Here is an 18,476-nt window from a genome sequence, read left to right on the forward strand (position 1 = left end):
CGGACTGAGCGCCTAGAACCGCGAGACCACTGCGGCCGGCCTGTTTGTTGCAACTGCCATTCTATGTTTTGGTTTTTGGAAATAGAAGTCTGTACACTAATTTGAATAATCTGTGGAATGTTGTCAATGTTATCAGAACACTCGGTTTCAGATGGATTACTGACACGATCTTCAAACTCGGGAAGTGACCCTTCGTCTTTTGAACTATTTACTAATTCTTCCAACTCAGATCAGCCTGTGATGTAATCGCCACGATGCCATAATTAAAACCGATCTCAAACGATAGAGAAACTGAGCAGAAACAATGGATAATTCGAACAGTTGGCAACTCGTAATGCCGAGTCCATTGTTGTAAATAAAGCGCCTTTGTTAACTTGTTGAATGTTGATACTAAGTACGAACAATGAATGTCATTACTACTATAAAATATGAGATAACCAGAAAGTATTTGACTTCAGAGTAATCATATTAATGTCGAGTCATATTGACGCAAACAGTATGAATCTAACTCTTAGGTTTATGACAAGATGACTTACAATTTTTAAAACTCTTTTAACCACATACTGCCCTTGCATTTTCAGGTAGAATCACCAAATTTCATAAAGTTGTTTTGATATTTAAATAATAAGAAACGAAATTTGTAGCCATTTCGAGTTCAAATGGCTCAAATGGCTCTAAGCACTATGAGACATAAATCTTATGTCATCAGAATTACTTAAACCTAACTAACATGACATCACATACATCCATGCCCGAAGCAGGATTTGAACCTGCGACCGTAGCAGCATCGCAGTTCCGGACTGAAGCGCCTAGAACCGCTAGGCCACAGCGGCCGGCCCATTTCGGCTCATATATGCCCAAATAGAACAGCAGGTTTGAAGCATCGTCACGCAAAGGAGACAGTCGACTGTCGAGAGAAGGGCTACGCTTTACAGCACACTAACATGAATTCATTTTCACAGTTACGGAAAGTTCTTTCGGTGCTGTGACCGAAATACTTTAGCAAGCTAGGATCTCGGAGTGCTAAGGCGCCAAATCAGGAAAATAATACATTACACAGACACTCCAAAGAATTATTCCGTACTAACATGAATTCACTTTCACAGTTACGGAAAGTTCTTTCGGTGCTGTGACCGAAATACTTTAGCAAGCTAGGATCTCGGAGTGCTAAGGCGCCAAATCAGGAAAATAATACATTACACAGACACTCCAAAGAGTTATTCCGTATGTGTATTATTTGCGTCTTACGTACATTAAATCGAAGAAACTGAAGTGAAAGCGAGCAAATGAACAATGCAATTTTGCAATTAGAAACTGAACAGTTTAGCTTGAGATATCAAACCACTGATTTTCAGCCCACTACGGTAATAAAATCTTCTCTGTTTGACAACCGTGTCAATGCGTTGTTCTCCACCAATGTTTCAGCAAGTTTCTTACTTGCCATCTTCAGGCGAAGTGTCGGGTCCATTTTTCTCTCTCTCTCTCACCTTTTACTCTCTCCTCCTTGTGGAAGGAGGAAAAAGTGTGTGTGTGTGTGATTATATTGGATAGTTTTGGCTATATGCGTATTGTGATGGTGTTCTGGTTGTGTTCTTGTACTTGCCTGAGGTTGGCGAGATGTTGGGTATTTTAAGGATTAAGGTTTGGTATTAGAACTTGGAGATTTTGGGATTTTTCTCTTTCACTTAGTCGTCGAAGATCGTCACAGGACGTTTGTGCTTATCACGGGACATGTCATACCGACCTAGGGAGTGGATGAGGCTATTTCCAGACCTGGAAGAGCTCTCATAGAAAGCTCTTGCCAGATCTTGAAATCTTTCTTTGAGGGGGGGGGGGGGGCGATTTCAGCAGCAGCGTGCGTCTGTTGGAAATCCATGGGGTAGATGCAGAGCTCTCCTGCGGTTCTGCAGCCTCTGGAACTTGTCCAGGTGTCGCCACATAGCCCCAAGCAGGACACGCATATTCCATTATTGGACGTATGAGTGATTGGGATACATTCATCCCTATCGAGCAGGAGAAGAAGCTGGTTGTGTTGAGGATTGGCTATAGGATGGACATTCTGGAACAGACCTTCCTGTGGACCTCATCAATGTAATTTATCAACTATGTGAACAGCATACGCGAGAACATCAAGTTCACAATGGAATGGGAAGAAAATGGGTGCCTACCCTTCCTCGATATCCTAATAAGGAAGGAAATGGACGACACACTGAGACACTCGGTCTAGCGAAAGAAAATACACACAGACCTGTATCTCAACGCCAACAGCTGCCATCACCCAGCACAACGGAAATCCGTGCTCACTATCCTTGTGCGCAGATCTCATGACATACGCGACAAGGATAGTTTATATTGGACAGACGCAGCGTTGCATCACACGACGCATCTCTGAACATGTGAGAAGCAATCGCCTCGGACAAAAGGAAAAATCCGCTGTAGCGGAGCACAGCCTCAGTGTAGAACACACGTTTCAATTTGAAAAAAAAAAAAAAAAACAAGAGACTGCGTGTAGGTTCATTGCCCCTATTCAGGACCTCCAATTTGCTGGCTAGAAGAAATTCAAGAACGTATTCACCTCTACTGTTGGTGTCCTTGCTGCCCCACGCTAGGTTGTGGGCACTGACGTCAAATCCCACCAAGAGTTGGTCACCTTGCCGATGCCAAGCCTCTACCAGTCTCCTCACCTCGAAAGGAGGAGGAGAGCTGTCTTCGTAAGGAAGATATGTTGAGGCCAAAACAATTTCCCTCGAGATTCCTTCCTCACATTGCTGCATTCTGACGGTCACCAGGTCGCTAGGCCATCATTGTCATGAAAGAAATTCAATTTCTTGCAGAGATGCATATTCTGGAGTTTCTTAGATTTCTAGCAAAAATCAATTTATCTGCAGTGCCACCGAGGCCCGATACGCCCCCTTTATATAAGAAGGGTTCTTGTATCAGGGCCACGTCCACTTCCTGCCTCCCCAGGCAGCGGCTCAGTGCAGCAGAGGCCCATTTACTGTGCTGCAGATTAATCTGTCATGCTGTAAGCTAGTTAATGTTTTAACTTAACGTGCTGTTAACTAGCCAATGATAGCTGTTAGTTACAGAAGATCGCTATTTAATTCTAAGCTGCCACTGTTGTTCTCTTGGAGCTACCGCTGTTTAATAAGATGCATCAGCTCCTATACAGGATGTTTCCTTAAGAGCATACAGAAATTTAAGAGGACATAGAGGATGCTCCACTCAACAATTTGGAGTAGCGAACCTGGGGTTGGAGAAGCCACCTTGAGGAAATAATAGGAATAAATTTAATTTACATTAGTTACAGTTAACTGTAAATACCACCTCTGATACAATGAACGTACCGTTTGTTCCGTATCTTACAAAAGGTGCTGAAAGTGACGGCCATCAACCTCAATGCAAGCATGACATGAGCGAAAAAGATTCTGATGCACCATGACCAATATCCCTGGTGTGTTTCGAATCACATCGCAGGCAGCTACAATTCTGGCAACTAATTCCATCTCTGTAGCCACTGGGCACTCATACACAAGTGACTTTAGATACCACATAGCAAATAATCAAGGGGATTCAGGTCAGGTGTCCTCGCAGGCCATGGAGTAAGACCTCCCTTTCCAATCCAGGGACCAGCAAATACAGCATTGAGATGGTTATGGACATCCACGCTGCAGTGAGGCGGTGCACAGTCATGTTGTATCCACATCCTCCAACGAACAGCCAAGGGTACGTTCTCCAGCAACTGAGGCAGAAGTCTTTGCACGAACCTCAAGGACAGGTGGCCAATCAAACGGCCGGGTACATTTCCTAGTAATCAGGCTCGTCCTCATTGTGTCCTTGCAGTAAATAAAGAATGTATATGTAAATAAATAAAGAGAACAGCATGTGTAAACTTGTATTTATGTTAGTTGTAAATAAGCTGAAAAACAGTAACGCTAGACAAAGCGTAGACAAGTTTACTTCCATGGCTCCTTAAGCTAGCTTCTCCGACCTCACGTGCCCTACCTCAAATTGTTCAGTGGAACATTAACTACATCCTGTTACATTTTTGCATGCTTATGGAAACATCCTGTAGGTAAACACTGGCTGAAAACGCTGTTTTCCTTAGATTTGGGTTATTTAGTATTTGAGTATTTAGTTTTAATCTGTTCACTGCAGTGAACTTGGCAATAACGCCTTTACAAGTCTTAATAATTTGTATGGTAATTAAAGGTTCATTCCTCTGCCATTGGATTACATCAAAATTTGTGAAAGTGCAACTATGTTTTCTAAGGCAGGCTTTAACTTGTATAGTTGGTACCTAAACTCTGTGAAAGTGATGTCAGTTTCTAAACTTTCTTTTCCTGAGTTACAGATAGTGTGTAAAATTTGTAATTTGATTTCATGTACACTGCCATCAAACTGTTAAGCTGTTATTCTTGTAGAGTGGTCTCATTAGAAACTGTAGTAAGAAGTAAGACTATATATCATTTAATTGTGAAGGAACACTAAGTTTTGTGTTTTAATATTCAAATCCAATTTTCTTGTAATAAATCTTTTGGTTAAATGTGTAAAGACGTTTCAGTCGAGCACCTTACCCATTCTTCCCCACTTCTACCGCTAGAAACAAAAGCTTAATCCAATTTTGTGTTTTAGTTGGAGTACGATACTGGAGAAAGCTTGCATGCTGGACTTAAAATTTAGCGGGTGCCGTTCCATAGGTTGGCTGATGTTTTCATGTGGCTGCTGTGGCGGGTTGCTGCACTTGAATAAGGGCTGGTGCTATCTTTATGTAATCCACACTGACCGCGTTGTTCCTGCATTCACTTCCACGTATGATTATCGAGAGTGATCCATTTTGAACAATTAGGGCAGTGTTGAGTTGTATTACGTAGGTAAGTAACGATTTTTGTCGCAATTTGAACTAGTTGATAAAAATGCATAAGATTATGTTGTTCGTTGTTTGAGTGTATTGCAACACACTATTTGTCAAAGTACTTAATAGTTGAAAGGGACGTATTCTTTAAGACTGCTGAAATTGCTTCCAGCTTGGTGACCAAGTCGTTAAAGCACTACCGACTGTTAGCATTAAAAGACTGGTGTCTTACTACAATTGTGTCGGAACTCATTCATATACTGTTTCATTACAATTGTCCGGGAGGCTATTTTTATCGTTTTATTATAGTTGCGTATGACATCATCTGTAAGTAATATTTACTAGAGTTTTTGCGATTAACAATCTTGTAATAAAGAATGTGTTAGTGGGGTACTGTTTTTTAAAGAAATGTTTATTGGATGTAGGAGCTGCAACAAATGAAATGTTTCAAAGGATTGATTCACGCCCACTTCAACCTAGCCATTACAATCACTAGGACTGTTACAGCGTATAGGACGGTTAGAAACAGTCTGAAAAGGGTGTTGTAGAAGAGTTTGTGCTGAGAAATAACTGCTAGGAAAAAATTCGATATCTTGCTCCGTCTCCGAGCTATTTAACACAGAAGTTAAGCAATCAGGTACTTGTGCTCTGAGATTCAAGCACTCGTATGCGCTAAAATGCGGTAATGCACAGATCTGTGGGTCTGTGAGTTACCACTTGTTCAAATGCTCATTAGCAGATAAAATTTAACTTACCGAACTGTTGAATTTAAGCTTGAGCAGAAGCTATGGTTGTTCGTTTGTTCAAGGTAATATCATTGCGCGGGCAATGAAGAGCCACCTCAGAGAAGCAACTTTAATCGTTGTGATAAACAGTTGAAGGATACCGACAGGTGGTTGGAGAAAACTCTGTTCTGATAGGTCTTCTGTAAGTTTTGAGTCTGTAGAAGCTCTACGGGCTCGCTACCTAAGGAGCTCAATAATCATTGTGTGCATTTGCTGGATCATTAGGACTGCAGTTTATAAGGTTTTAAAGATAGGTCACCGTTTTTTGGATGCCAAATTACAGTTTTTGCTCGCTATAAACCGACTGATATGGTTAATGACACTGACTATGGTGAAAGATTCATGAAGAAGATTGTGTTTAGTGACATCACATCCCACGTCTGTCGTTACAGTCATCATTATAACCTTAGAACATGGGCTTCTGATAATTCTCGTGCCGACATTGAGTACGAACGTAACACACCTAAGATGAACGCGTGGCGTGGCCAGATGCATGATAAAATAATTATAGGCCCATTTTTCTTTGCGGTGAAAACTGTGGAGTCAAGCAACTATTTCGACATGCATCTATTTTGTGCAGTTTCATAATTTTCAGAAGAAGTCATCTTTCAACAAGACATCGCTTCTCGACACTACACCGACAATATTCGCGAGTTTCTGGATACAAAATTCCCCAGTGATGGATAGAAAGCGTTGTTTTTAAGTCACGTTCACCACGAGCCCCGTATCAACGACACTGACCATTTGAAACAGTGAATCACAGACGCTATTAACTCTGATACACCAGATGTCATTAGACGTGTATTGGAAGTACTAGAATGTCGTTCATATACGTGCAGGGCAACAAATGGAACCAAAATCGGATAGCGATGAACAGGTATGTACACTAGTGGAGTTTCTCTTTCATTTTCATCTTGTTTCACATTTCTATCACGTTTCTTTGCTTTTCTGTGACCTATTAAAACTGTACAATGCCTTTATGGGTGAATTGTAGGTCCTCAGTCGGTTTCTGGACGGTTCACTGGTTGCAGTTTATAGGAGAATCTTGTAGGACACTGATCGCAAATGTAAACAAAGCAATCGACATTTGGTAACGCACGACAGGTATGCTGCACACTGAACATACGGGTAATGCAGGTATGATCTGAACTGACCAAACCTACTAACAAAGTTACCTTAGTATACGCTTACTTGTGATAATTTACAGTAGCCTATGGCAGTTCTACAACTCTAGGCACCTTCGATTTGATATCCAAACAGCCCACAGATCAGTTTGGTTGCCAGACACTGACATCTAACTGCTCAGGCTGCCTCTCTGGTGCATCCATCTCGATACACCGTTCAGTTGTCCCACAATGTCTTGCTTTTAACAGAAAACATTAAAAACTACTAACTTCTGAATGAAATGGAACTATTAACCTAATAAAGTCTCTCTGTGTCTACATTCCATCACATGCTATTTAGTAACTTTCGTCCGCTCTCTCATCACAGATGAAGTTAATAATGGAATTTAATTACATTCATCATTTAATTAATCTCCCTCCACGACCTCTAGAGAGCGTAGGATCACAAGATGATATCGTGTATCCAAGAATTGTAACTGGGCAATAGACTGACCTAAAATGAACTACAGTAAAACGAAGGAAGTAATGGGACCGTAAGGCAGCGATGCGAGTAACGGAAGAAATTAAGCTATTCCATTGCTACAGGATGCTTCCTCCATAAAAAATAGATAAAATATGAAGATATCTTACTTCTACGTATTACTTTTCTAGTTAGCAAGGGTACCATCACTTAAATATATCGCGAAGGTTTATCAGCGAGTAATCAATTTCTTGATGAAGCTCTTATGCATGTTGGTCGCACTTCCATTAAACTCTAAAGTGCAGATTCAGCTTTACGCTTTAGCCCCGTCATTTTCGCAGACCTTTCTTGTCAATCAAGCGACGCGACCTCGTTATGGACGCAAAGCTGAAATCGATATCTCGTCGCGGTTCAAGTGCAGGGCTGCAGGCAATAACGATATGCAAATAGGCCGCGCGCGGTCCGCAGTCAGCGAAAATTCCGCATGAGCTGCCCACAAGTAAACGGTTAACTCCGTTATTCATGACACTCTTTAAGGTGCTAAAAAACGGTATGATTAAAATCAAAGTGTAAAAAGGTTGGCTAACGATTATTACAAATTTCAGCATAAACGATGAAATTTTGCGTCCCTTTTCGATGCGCGATAGCTATAATGAAAATGAAATTGTATCTCTCGTCTAGATGAAACACCACATCGTTTATAGTATCCGACACATTTATCTTGGAGTTAATATTAACATGAAAATAATAGAAGTGGTTAGTCATAAAGTCTGTTATCGCCTCGGTATATTAAAGCTGCGCCCATGAAAATTAGGATGGTATTAGTCATTTTTCTTTCTTACAGACGAATTCTTTACAGACGAATGGAAAAACTAGTAGAAGCCAACCTCGGGGAAGATCAGTTTGGATTCCGTAGAAACACTGGAACACGTGAGGCAATACTGACCTTACGACTTATCTTAGAAGAAAGATTAAGGAAAGGCAAACCTACGTTTCTAGCATTTGTAGACTTAGAGAAAGCTTTTGACAATGTTGACTGGAATACTCTCTTTCAAATTCTAAAGGTGGCAGGGGTAAAATACAGGGAGCGAAAGGCTATTTACAATTTGTACAGAAACCAGATGGCAGTTATAAGAGTCGAGGGACATGAAAGGGAAGCAGTGGTTGGGAAGGGAGTAAGACAGGGTTGTAGCCTCTCCCCGATGTTGTTCAATCTGTATATTGAGCAAGCAGTAAAGGAAACAAAAGAAAAATTCGGAGTAGGTATTAAAATTCAGGGAGAAGAAATAAAAACTTTGAGGTTCGCCGATGACATTGTAATTCTGTCAGAGACAGCAAAGGACTTGGAAGAACAGTTGAATGGAATGGACAGTGTCTTGAAAGGAGGATATAAGATGAACATCAACAAAAGCAAAACAAGGATAATGGAATGTAGTCTAATTAAGTCGGGTGATGCTGAGGGAATTAGATTAGGAAATGAGGCACTTAAAGTACTAAAGAAGTTTTGCTATTTGGGGAGAAAAATAACTGGTGATGGTCGAAGTAGAGAGGATATCAAATGTAGACTGGCAATGGCAAGGAAAGCGTTTCTGAAGAGGAGAAATTTGTTAACATCCAGTATTGATTTAAGTGTCAGGAAGTCATTTCTGAAAGTATTCGTATGGAGTGTAGCCATGTATGGAAGTGAAACATGGACGATAAATAGTTTGGACAAGAAGAGAATAGAAGCTTTCGAAATGTGGTGCTACAGAAGAATGCTGAAGATTAGATGGGTAGATCACATAACTAATGAGGAAGTATTGAATAGGATTGGGGAGAAGTTCGTGGCACAACTTGACCAGAAGAAGGGATCGGTTGGTAGGACATGTTCTGAGGCATCAAGGGATCACCAATTTAGTATTGGAGGGCAGTGTGGAGGGTAAAAATCGTAGAGGGAGACCAAGAGATGAATACACTAAGCAGATTCAGAAGGATGTAGGTTGCAGTAGGTACTGGGAGATGAAAAAGCTTGCACAGGATAGAGTAGCATGGAGAGCTGCATCAAACCACTCTCAGGACTGAAGACCACAACAACAACAACATTAGTCATTCTCTACGTATTCACACTTCAATGTTACGTATTGGTTCTAACAATGGATGCCTTGGTGGAGACCTCGCTTGGAGAAGTCGGAACTTTAGCTGTTCGGGAAACATTATGCATAAAAAATGGCCGTATTGATTCTAGAAATGGCTGCTATACAATGGTTTCTTCATCTGAATAATAATAATAATTTAGGCCCTACTGAACTCAGTTCAACGAGGACATGACTTTGTAAGTTCTTCAGGTATATCCCATCCGACTGAAAGCATCCACCGATGCTTATATCCCACAGAGCTACCAAACTGTGAAGATACTGACAGGTACGTCTTACCCACTGTTGCAGAGAGTCCCAGACATTTGCTACAAGATTAAGACCGGATGATTTATAGGGCCAGTCTAGATACTACACGGTGCCTGAATGTTTCTTAGGCCTAGAATAATCCATCGTCTTCCGGACGTGTATGCGGGATATTATTATCTAATTAAAAACTTGGGTACACCGTATTCATATTCCACAATGATATTTATTTAGTAGTTCGTTATGAACCGTCTTCCGGCTTCATAGGCCATCGTCAGATAACTTAACACTAAACAAATAGTCTACATAACTTCAGCGAGAATTCATAACTGTAGAAAGATATGTGACAAAACATAGGCATGATGTAATACACAACGAGACTATGAACAAATAGAGCGACTGTATAAGCCAAATATATTGCATGAGTGTGTAATGGCATAGGCTACTACGTCATATGGACAAGCTGGTGAATGTGATGAACAGGCCGAAGAACAAGGGGGAGGGAGGAGGAGAAAGAAGCCTGTGGAATGTGGGTGTGGAACAGTTATAATAAGCTTATTGTCTAATGGCAAGAGAAGTAATAAGTGGCTGCTGCTACTTTAGTAAGGGTAAGTAATGAAACTGTGTTTGGCCACTGAATAGCGTTTATTAACGCTCAGAACTTCGAGTAATGTAGTTCAACAGACTTCTTTCTCCCATCATCTTTTTCTCGTATTTACTATTATAAACAGTCTTAATCACGATTTATCTATCAAGGTGACCGGTTTCGACTACTACTGTGATCATCTTCAGACCATTGAGTAGGAACCTCTTTCTGTTGGAGAATCACTACTTGTAAAAAACCGGTCACCTTGATAAATAAATCGTGATCAAGACTGTTTTTAATAGTAAGTATTTGTAAGACATTGATTACTGCCTTTCCCGTAATATATTCAAAAGTAATCTTTTTCTCGGCCTGTTCATCACATTCATCAGCTTGTTTATATGATGTAGCAGCCTGTGCCACTACTCACTTGTACAACGTATTTGGTTTATGCACTCATATAGTTTTAATACTTGAATATACTATAATATAAGATTTATTTGTTCACAGTCTCTTCGCGTATCACATCATGCTTGTGTTTTGTCTCGATGTAGTCACAAAATATCACGTATCTCTGTACAACAATCTTAGTATAGCTATCAACTCATACTGAAGTTACGTGACAGAATACTCGACAGATGTTAGTATTTCATATTGCGACATTTCGGCTGTAACTTTACAGTATGGGTCTAAATAACTGAGAAAAGCGTGGTGAATCTGTAAAGAAAACTTCGTATAGAACACTAGTGTGAGACATTCTTCAGTACTCCTTCAGTGTTTGAAATCACCACGAGGTCAGATTAAAGGAAGACACCAACCCAACTAAGAGCCCTTCTGCTAGACTGGTTATAAGCACGTTCGATCAGCACACTAGTATTACGGAGATGCACAGTGAAGACGACGTTCTTTCCGCGGAATACTACTGGGAATGTTTAGAGAACCGGCATTTGAAGCTCACTGCAGTACTATTCTACTGCCGCCAACGTATATGTCGCGTAAGGTACACGAAGATCAGAGAAATTAGACCACGTAGGAAAGCACTATGAGAGTTATTTTTCCGTCGCTGTATTTGCGTGTGAAACCGGAAAGGAAAGTGAGTAGTTGTGGTACAAGATACACGTGGCCAAGCACCGTACGGTGGCTTGAAGAGTGTGTATGTGGATGTAGATGTAGAGGTAGGTCCTAATCGAAAAACTGTTAGATTCTATTCAGAATTTATAGCTGTGTTAGTCCCCCTTTTCACCACAGTATACCATAGACTGCTCGAACAAAAAGCTGTCCTATAGCTCGAAGAAAGCAGAGGCCAGAGCACTGTGTGAGAACGGGAGTAGAAGTATACCAAAAAAGTACTCTCCAGTATCTTTGACATCTGTCTTTTATTGAATGTGAGGTATCAAACAAAATGTGTGACTGGATTGAATATTTCTTTCTAAGGAGAAGCCGTGTGCCTCAGGAAAGTGAGTTGCGACCCTTGCTGTTTATGCAGTATGTTAATGACTTGGAAGTCAATATTAGTACAATGGTGTGCAAAACATAAGGACGAAAGAACTTTCGCATGGTATGTCACTGACAAGTAACACATCTCGGTGAAACTTGGACCATACATAGAAAGAGCTGCTGTTATGTAGTACAAAGGGAACTGGAGGAAATACGCAACGAGGCGATCAGAAACGACTTTTTTATTTAAAGACGCCAATTGCACTGAAGTCACCGCGGTTTATGATGGTTTGTAGACGCTACAAAAGCCGGGACATGGTTCTCACTCGGGTGCGTGATCACCTCATGCTTTGCAACGCGCTCCCATGCTGGCCACAAGATTGGTAGGATTGGTAGAGAGTTATTGTGGTAAGTCGTTCCATTTCTCCATCATTGCGGCTGATAACTGCTGGATGGGCATTGTTGCATGTGGATGGGTTGCACTAGGTCTCCCCAACGTAACCAAAACGTGCTCGATGGGATTTAAGTCGTGGAACGGGCAAGCCGGTCCATTTGCTGAACATTCTCTCGTTCCAACAGCACCTGCGCTGTTCGATGCGTTTGCACGTAGCCATCCATAAAAATGAAGTCAGGGTCGAATCCACTTGTCACTGCTCTTTGTGTTAATTGTTTTGTGCTGCTGCATTGTATCGTCCCTTAGTTTATACATCTGAGATCAGTAGATTTAAGTTAGCTTAAGATGGGGTATGCTACATAAGAGATAATAAGTCCTATATCATAGCAGTTCTTTCTATGTATGGTCCAAGTTTCACCGAGATGTGTTACACAACATCGTCAACGTTGCAACATTATGCCTCCCTAGAAAGTAACATATGGACGACCAAAACGATCATGCTCGACAATGTTCCCGGGTGCATTACATGTTCACACCTCTCACCATATAAAGGCATGTAGTGCACCGTCGAACGTGGTCGTTTTGACGATACAGGCGTCATGGCGTCAGGAGGCATAACGTAGCATGGGCGTACTGACCTCTAATAATACCTTACATTCACTGGTCAACATTATTTTAGCAGTGGATTCGTCCCCAATATGTTTCTTTTCAGGAGTGCATCGACCGTGATTCCATTTTTATGGAATGACAGTGCACTATCACGTCGAACTCTGCCGATGAAGGAGCTCTAAGAACGATATTAGTCGAATGGACTGCTCGTGTTGGATGTGTTGGGGAGCTGTTGGGAAGACGTCCATATGCACTGACCACCATCCAGCAATTCTGAACCGCGCTTGTGGAGGAATGGAAGGCCCTACCACAAGAGCTACTTAAGAGCCTTGTGGCCAGCATTGAAACAGGTTGCAGAGCGTGCACTGCCGTCCGTGGTGATCATATACCCAAATAAGGACCATATCCCACCCCTTATAATGTCCAGAGGATCATTATAAATTGCAGTGACTTTAGTGTAATTACTGTCTTTGAATAAAAGTATCGTTTCTGTACATCTCATCAGGTATTTCTCTAAGTTACCTTCAGTATCATATTTTGGCAGTTATTCCAGTGTATGGTCCATGTTACATCGAGCTATGTTACTTGGCAAAGACAGATCAAGCGAAAGTGTGTTCGCACCATAAGTTTTACACATCTGTGCAGGAGCTTCAGACTTTCTGCAGATGATGCAATTACCTGTATTTCAGAGACCGGTAATGGATAACCTGAATCCCTCAAGAGACCTGATACACTTCCTGACTGCTCATGGGCCTATCCGCCGCCTGGAATCGAACTGGTAGAAGACAGCCCTCCGAGTGTGCCCGTGGTGAACACGCTACGCAAGAACATACCACCTGGAGATGTCTGCTGTATGCCGATCTAGATGATACTAATCGTCAGCAACTGAATCTGAACGTCAGACTCTATGGCAAGCAGATACTGTATTGCGAAACAGAATTGCAAATATTTGACAACATTGCTGACGCCATTTCAAGAAAGGCTTGGGTAGAATGTTATGTTACTAACCTACCCCCGGCCACTGCACTACGAGAAGCTGCGACAGAAGATCGAGAAGCAACGCAGCGAAAGCAGCTGAGGTCGAAAAATGCGGCAGAAGAACTGCCACAACGTACTCACAGTCACCGTGACAACCAAAGAGAGAAACGCGGGCGTGGTCCGTGTCTCGTCACCCAAGGGATCAGAACCAGGGTGACGTCAGCCGGCGTGTGGCTGCGCTCGTCACCGGCAACATAGACGCTTCTTTGGAACGGGGGAATCATTACCTGCAGACAGGGAGCCAACAAACAGTGAAAGACGCAGATGCAACCGTTACGTCCTCCAAGTGTCCAAGGAACAGGCTAGGCATTTCCATGGGCCGGGGAGCGATAGAGAGGATTGTGGAATGTGACAGACGAAAACTGAAGTTACTATAACAGTAGGACGCATGGACTTGGCAGTAGCTGTAGTTTCTATTCATAGTGGAAATACATTTTAATAGCCGGCCGTTGTGGCCGAGCGGTTCTAGGCGCTTCAGTCCGGAACCACGTGGCTGCTACGGTCGCAGGTTCGAATCCTGCCTCGGGCATGGATGTGTGTGATGTCCTTAGGTTAGTTAGGTTTATTTAGGTCTAAGTCTAGGAAACTGATGACCTCAGATTTTAAGTCCCATAGTGACTAAAGCCATTTGAACCAAGTGCTTAGTACCATTTGAACCAATTTTGAATAATTTTTAATATTATTATTATTAGAACTACTTACGGTGATGGAAGGTAGTATCGTGTAGGATAAAATTAAGTATCAACATATATTGCATTGTTTCTGTAAGAAGTAATATAACCTATGTTTAGATTATAGGTAACATACTGCAGTGGAACTGAATAAATAAATAAGTAAACAATAAATATCTACATTTAAGTGCTGTCTGAAAAAAATTCAACTGCATCTTTATACACTAAAGAGCCAAAGAAACTGGTACACCTTCCTAATATCGTGTAGGGCTCCGACGAGCACGCAGAAGTGCCGCAACACGACGTGGCATGGTCTCGACTAACGTCAAAAGTAGTGCTGGAGGGAACTGACACTAAGTGTCCTGCAGGGCTGTCCATAAATCCATAAGAGTTGGAGGAGCTGGAGATCACTTCTGAACAGATCATTGCAAGACGTCCAAGGCTCTGTAATGTTCAGTGGAAGTTTTTGAACACAGAAGAGTGTCCCTGGAGCCACTCTGTAGTAACTCTGGACGTGTGCTGTTGCATAGTCCTGGTGGAATTGCCCAAGTCCGTCGGAATGCACAATGGGCATGAATGGATGCAGGTGATCAGGCAGGATGCTTACGTACGTGTCACCCGTCAGAGTCGTATCTAAACGTATCAGGAGTCCCATATCACTCCAACTGCACACGCCCCACACCATTACAGAGCCTCCACCAGCATGACCAGTCCCCTGCTGACATGCAGGCTCCAAGGATTCATGAAGTTGCCTCCATACCCGTACACGTCAATCCACTAGATATAATGTGTAACGTAACTCGTCCGACCAGGCAACATGTTTCCAGTCATTAACAGTCCACTGTCGGTATTGACGGGCCCAGGCAAGGCGTAAAGCTTTGTGTCGTGCAGTCATCAAGGGTACACGAGTAGGCCTTCGGCTCCGAAAACCCATATCGATGATGTTTCGTTCAAAGGTTCACACGTTCACACTTGCTGATAACCCAGCATTGAAAACTATAGGAATTTGCTGAAGGGTTTTACTTCTGTCACGTTGAACGATTCTCTTCAGTCATCAGTCATCGTTGGCCCGTTTTAGCAGGATCTTTATCCGGTCGCAGCGATGTCGGAGATTTGATGTTTTACAGGATTCCTGATATTCACCGTACATCCGTGAAATGATCGTACGGGAAAATACCCACTTCATCGCTGCCTCGGAGATGCTGTCTCCCAGCAGCCGTACGTCGACTATAATACCACGTTCAAACTCGCTTAAATCTTGATAACCTACGATTGTAACAGCAGTATCCAATCTAACAACTGCGTCACATACTTATTGTCTTATATAGGCGTTGCCGACCGCATCGCCGTTTTCTACCTCATCATCATCATCATAATCATCATTTAAGACTGATTATGCCTTTCAGCGTTTAGTCTGGAGCATAGCCCCCTTATAAGATTCCTCCATGATCCCCTATTCAGTGCTAACATTGGTGCCTCTTCTGATGCTAAACCTATTACTTCAAAATCATTCTTAACCGAATCCAGGTACCTTCTCCTTGGTCTGCCCTGACTCCTCCTTCCCTCTACTGCTGAACCCACGAGTCTCTTGGGTAACCTTGCTTCTCCCATGCCTGTAACATGACCCCACCATCTAAGCCTGTTCGCCCTGACTATTACATCTATAGAGTTCATTCCTAGTTTATCTTTGATTTACTCATTGTGGACACCCTCCTGCCATTGTTCCCATCTACTAGTACCTGCAATCATCCTAGCTACTTCCATATCCGTAACCTCAACCTTGTTGATAAGGTAACCTGAATCCACCCAGCTTTCGCTCCCATACAACAAAGTTGGTCGAAAGATTGAACGGTGTACAGATAACTTAGTCTTGGTACTGACTTCCTTCTCGCAGAAGAGAGTAGATCGTAGCTGAGCGCTCACTGCATTAGCTTTGCTACACCTCGCTTCCAGTTCTTTCACTATGTTGCCATCCTGTGAGAATATGCATCCTAAGTACTTGAAACCGTCCACCTGTTCTAACTTTGTTCCTCCTATTTGGCACTCAATCCGTTTATATTTCTTTCCCATTGACATTACTTTCGTTTTGGAGATGCTAATCTTCATACCATAGACCTTAAATTTCTGATCTAGCTCTGAAATATTACTTTGCAAACTTTCAATCGAATATGCCATCAGAACTAAGTCATCCGCATATGCAAGACTGCTTATTTTGTGTTCACATATCTTAATCTCACCCAGCCAGTCTATTGGTTTCAACATATGATCCGTAAATAACATTAACAACAGTGGAGACACGTTGCAGCCTTGTCTTACCCCTGAAACTACTCTGAACCATGAACTCAATTTACCGTCAACTCTAACTGCTGCCTGACTATCCATGTAAAGACCTTTAATTGCTTGCAAATGTTTGCCTCCTATTCCATAATCTCATAGAACAGACAATAACTTCCTCCTAGGAACCCGGTCATACGCCTTTTCTAGATCTATAAAGCATAGATACAATTCCCTGTTCCACTCATAACACTTCTCCATTATTTGCCGTAAAATGAAGATCTAGTCCTGACAACCTCTAAGAAGCCTAAACCCACACTGATTTTCATCCAACTGATGCTCAACTAATACTCGCACTTTCCTTTGAACAATACCTGAGAAGCTTTTACCCACAACGCTGATTAAAGAGATACCTCTGTAGTTGTTACAATCTTTTCTGTTACCACGTTTAAAGATTGGCGTGATTACTGCTTTTGTCCAGTCTGATGGAACCTGTCCCGACTCCCAAGCCATTTCAATTATCCTGTGTAGCCATTTAAGACCTGACATTCCACTGTATTTGATGAGTTCCGACTTAATTTCATCCACCCCAGCCGCTTTATTGCACTGCACTCTATTGACCATTTTCTCCACTTCCTCAAATGTGATCCTATTTCCATCATCATTCCTATCCCATTCTACCTCGAAATCTGAAACATTACTGATCGTATTTTCACTTACATTGAGCAACTCTTCAAAATATTCCCTCCATCTGCCCAAGGCATCCACAGGATTCACCAGCAGTTTTCCTGACCTGCCCAAAATACTTGTCATTTCCTTCTTACCTCCCTTTCGAAGACTGCTAATTACACTCCAGAATGGTGTTCCAGCAGCTTGACCCATACTCTCCAACCTGTTTCCAAAGTCTTCCCAAGATTTCTTCTTGGATGCTGCAATTATCTGTTTGGCTTTGTTTCTTTCTTCAACATAACTTTCTCTGTCTACCTGAGTTCTAGTATGTAGAAATTTTTGATACGCCTTCTTTTTCCTTTTACAGGCTGCCTTGACTGTGTCATTCCACCAAGCTGTTTGCTTCATCCTAGTTTTACACACTACTGTTCCAGGACATTCCTTAGCCACTTGTAGTACTGTGTCCCTGTACCTTATCCATTCTTTTTCCAGTGACTGTAACTGACTACATTCAACTAACTGGTACCCTTCTGAGATCGCTGTTATGTACTTGTGCCTGATTTCCTTATCCTGAAGTTTCTCCACTCTTATCCTTCTATATATGGACCTGACCTCCTGCACTTTCGGCCTCACAATATTCTACCTGTTTACATATATCTGTATTTGAATACGTATGCCTCTACCAGTTTCTTTGGCACTTCAGTGTAATTCCAAAGATTCGCACTAAGATTGGTAATTCACTTTAAGTGTTCATAAGTACTAATTTTGTTCTTCACAAAATACAGGAAAGTACTATTGGGTGACAATGTCAACGAATCACAGAATGAGTCGAATTGGACCAATACCTGGCTGTAACTCTTTATAGCGATATGAAATGGAATCACCATTAAGGTTTAGTCGAGGGTAATTTATTGGTTGGACACTAGGAAGGTTCAGTCTGCAAATTAGATATTTTACAAAACACCTCTGTGGCCCAAGGTAAAATTGCTCGTGTGCATGGGACTTTCAAATGTGGTGATTTTTCAATATCTACACAGAATAGTAGCAAGAATGCTGTTATTAGTTTGTTTGATCCATGAGAGTAAGTAACAGATATGTTGAAAAACCTTGTAAGTAGGCTGTTTAGGTTTTTTTATTGGTAACGCCACCTCTGTATGAAAATCACTGGCTGTGCTGTGTGCAGTCTGTGGCTGGTTTGC

Source organism: Schistocerca piceifrons, chromosome 3 (assembly GCF_021461385.2).
Source record: "Schistocerca piceifrons isolate TAMUIC-IGC-003096 chromosome 3, iqSchPice1.1, whole genome shotgun sequence".
In the NCBI taxonomy this organism is placed as follows: Eukaryota; Metazoa; Arthropoda; class Insecta; order Orthoptera; family Acrididae; genus Schistocerca; species Schistocerca piceifrons.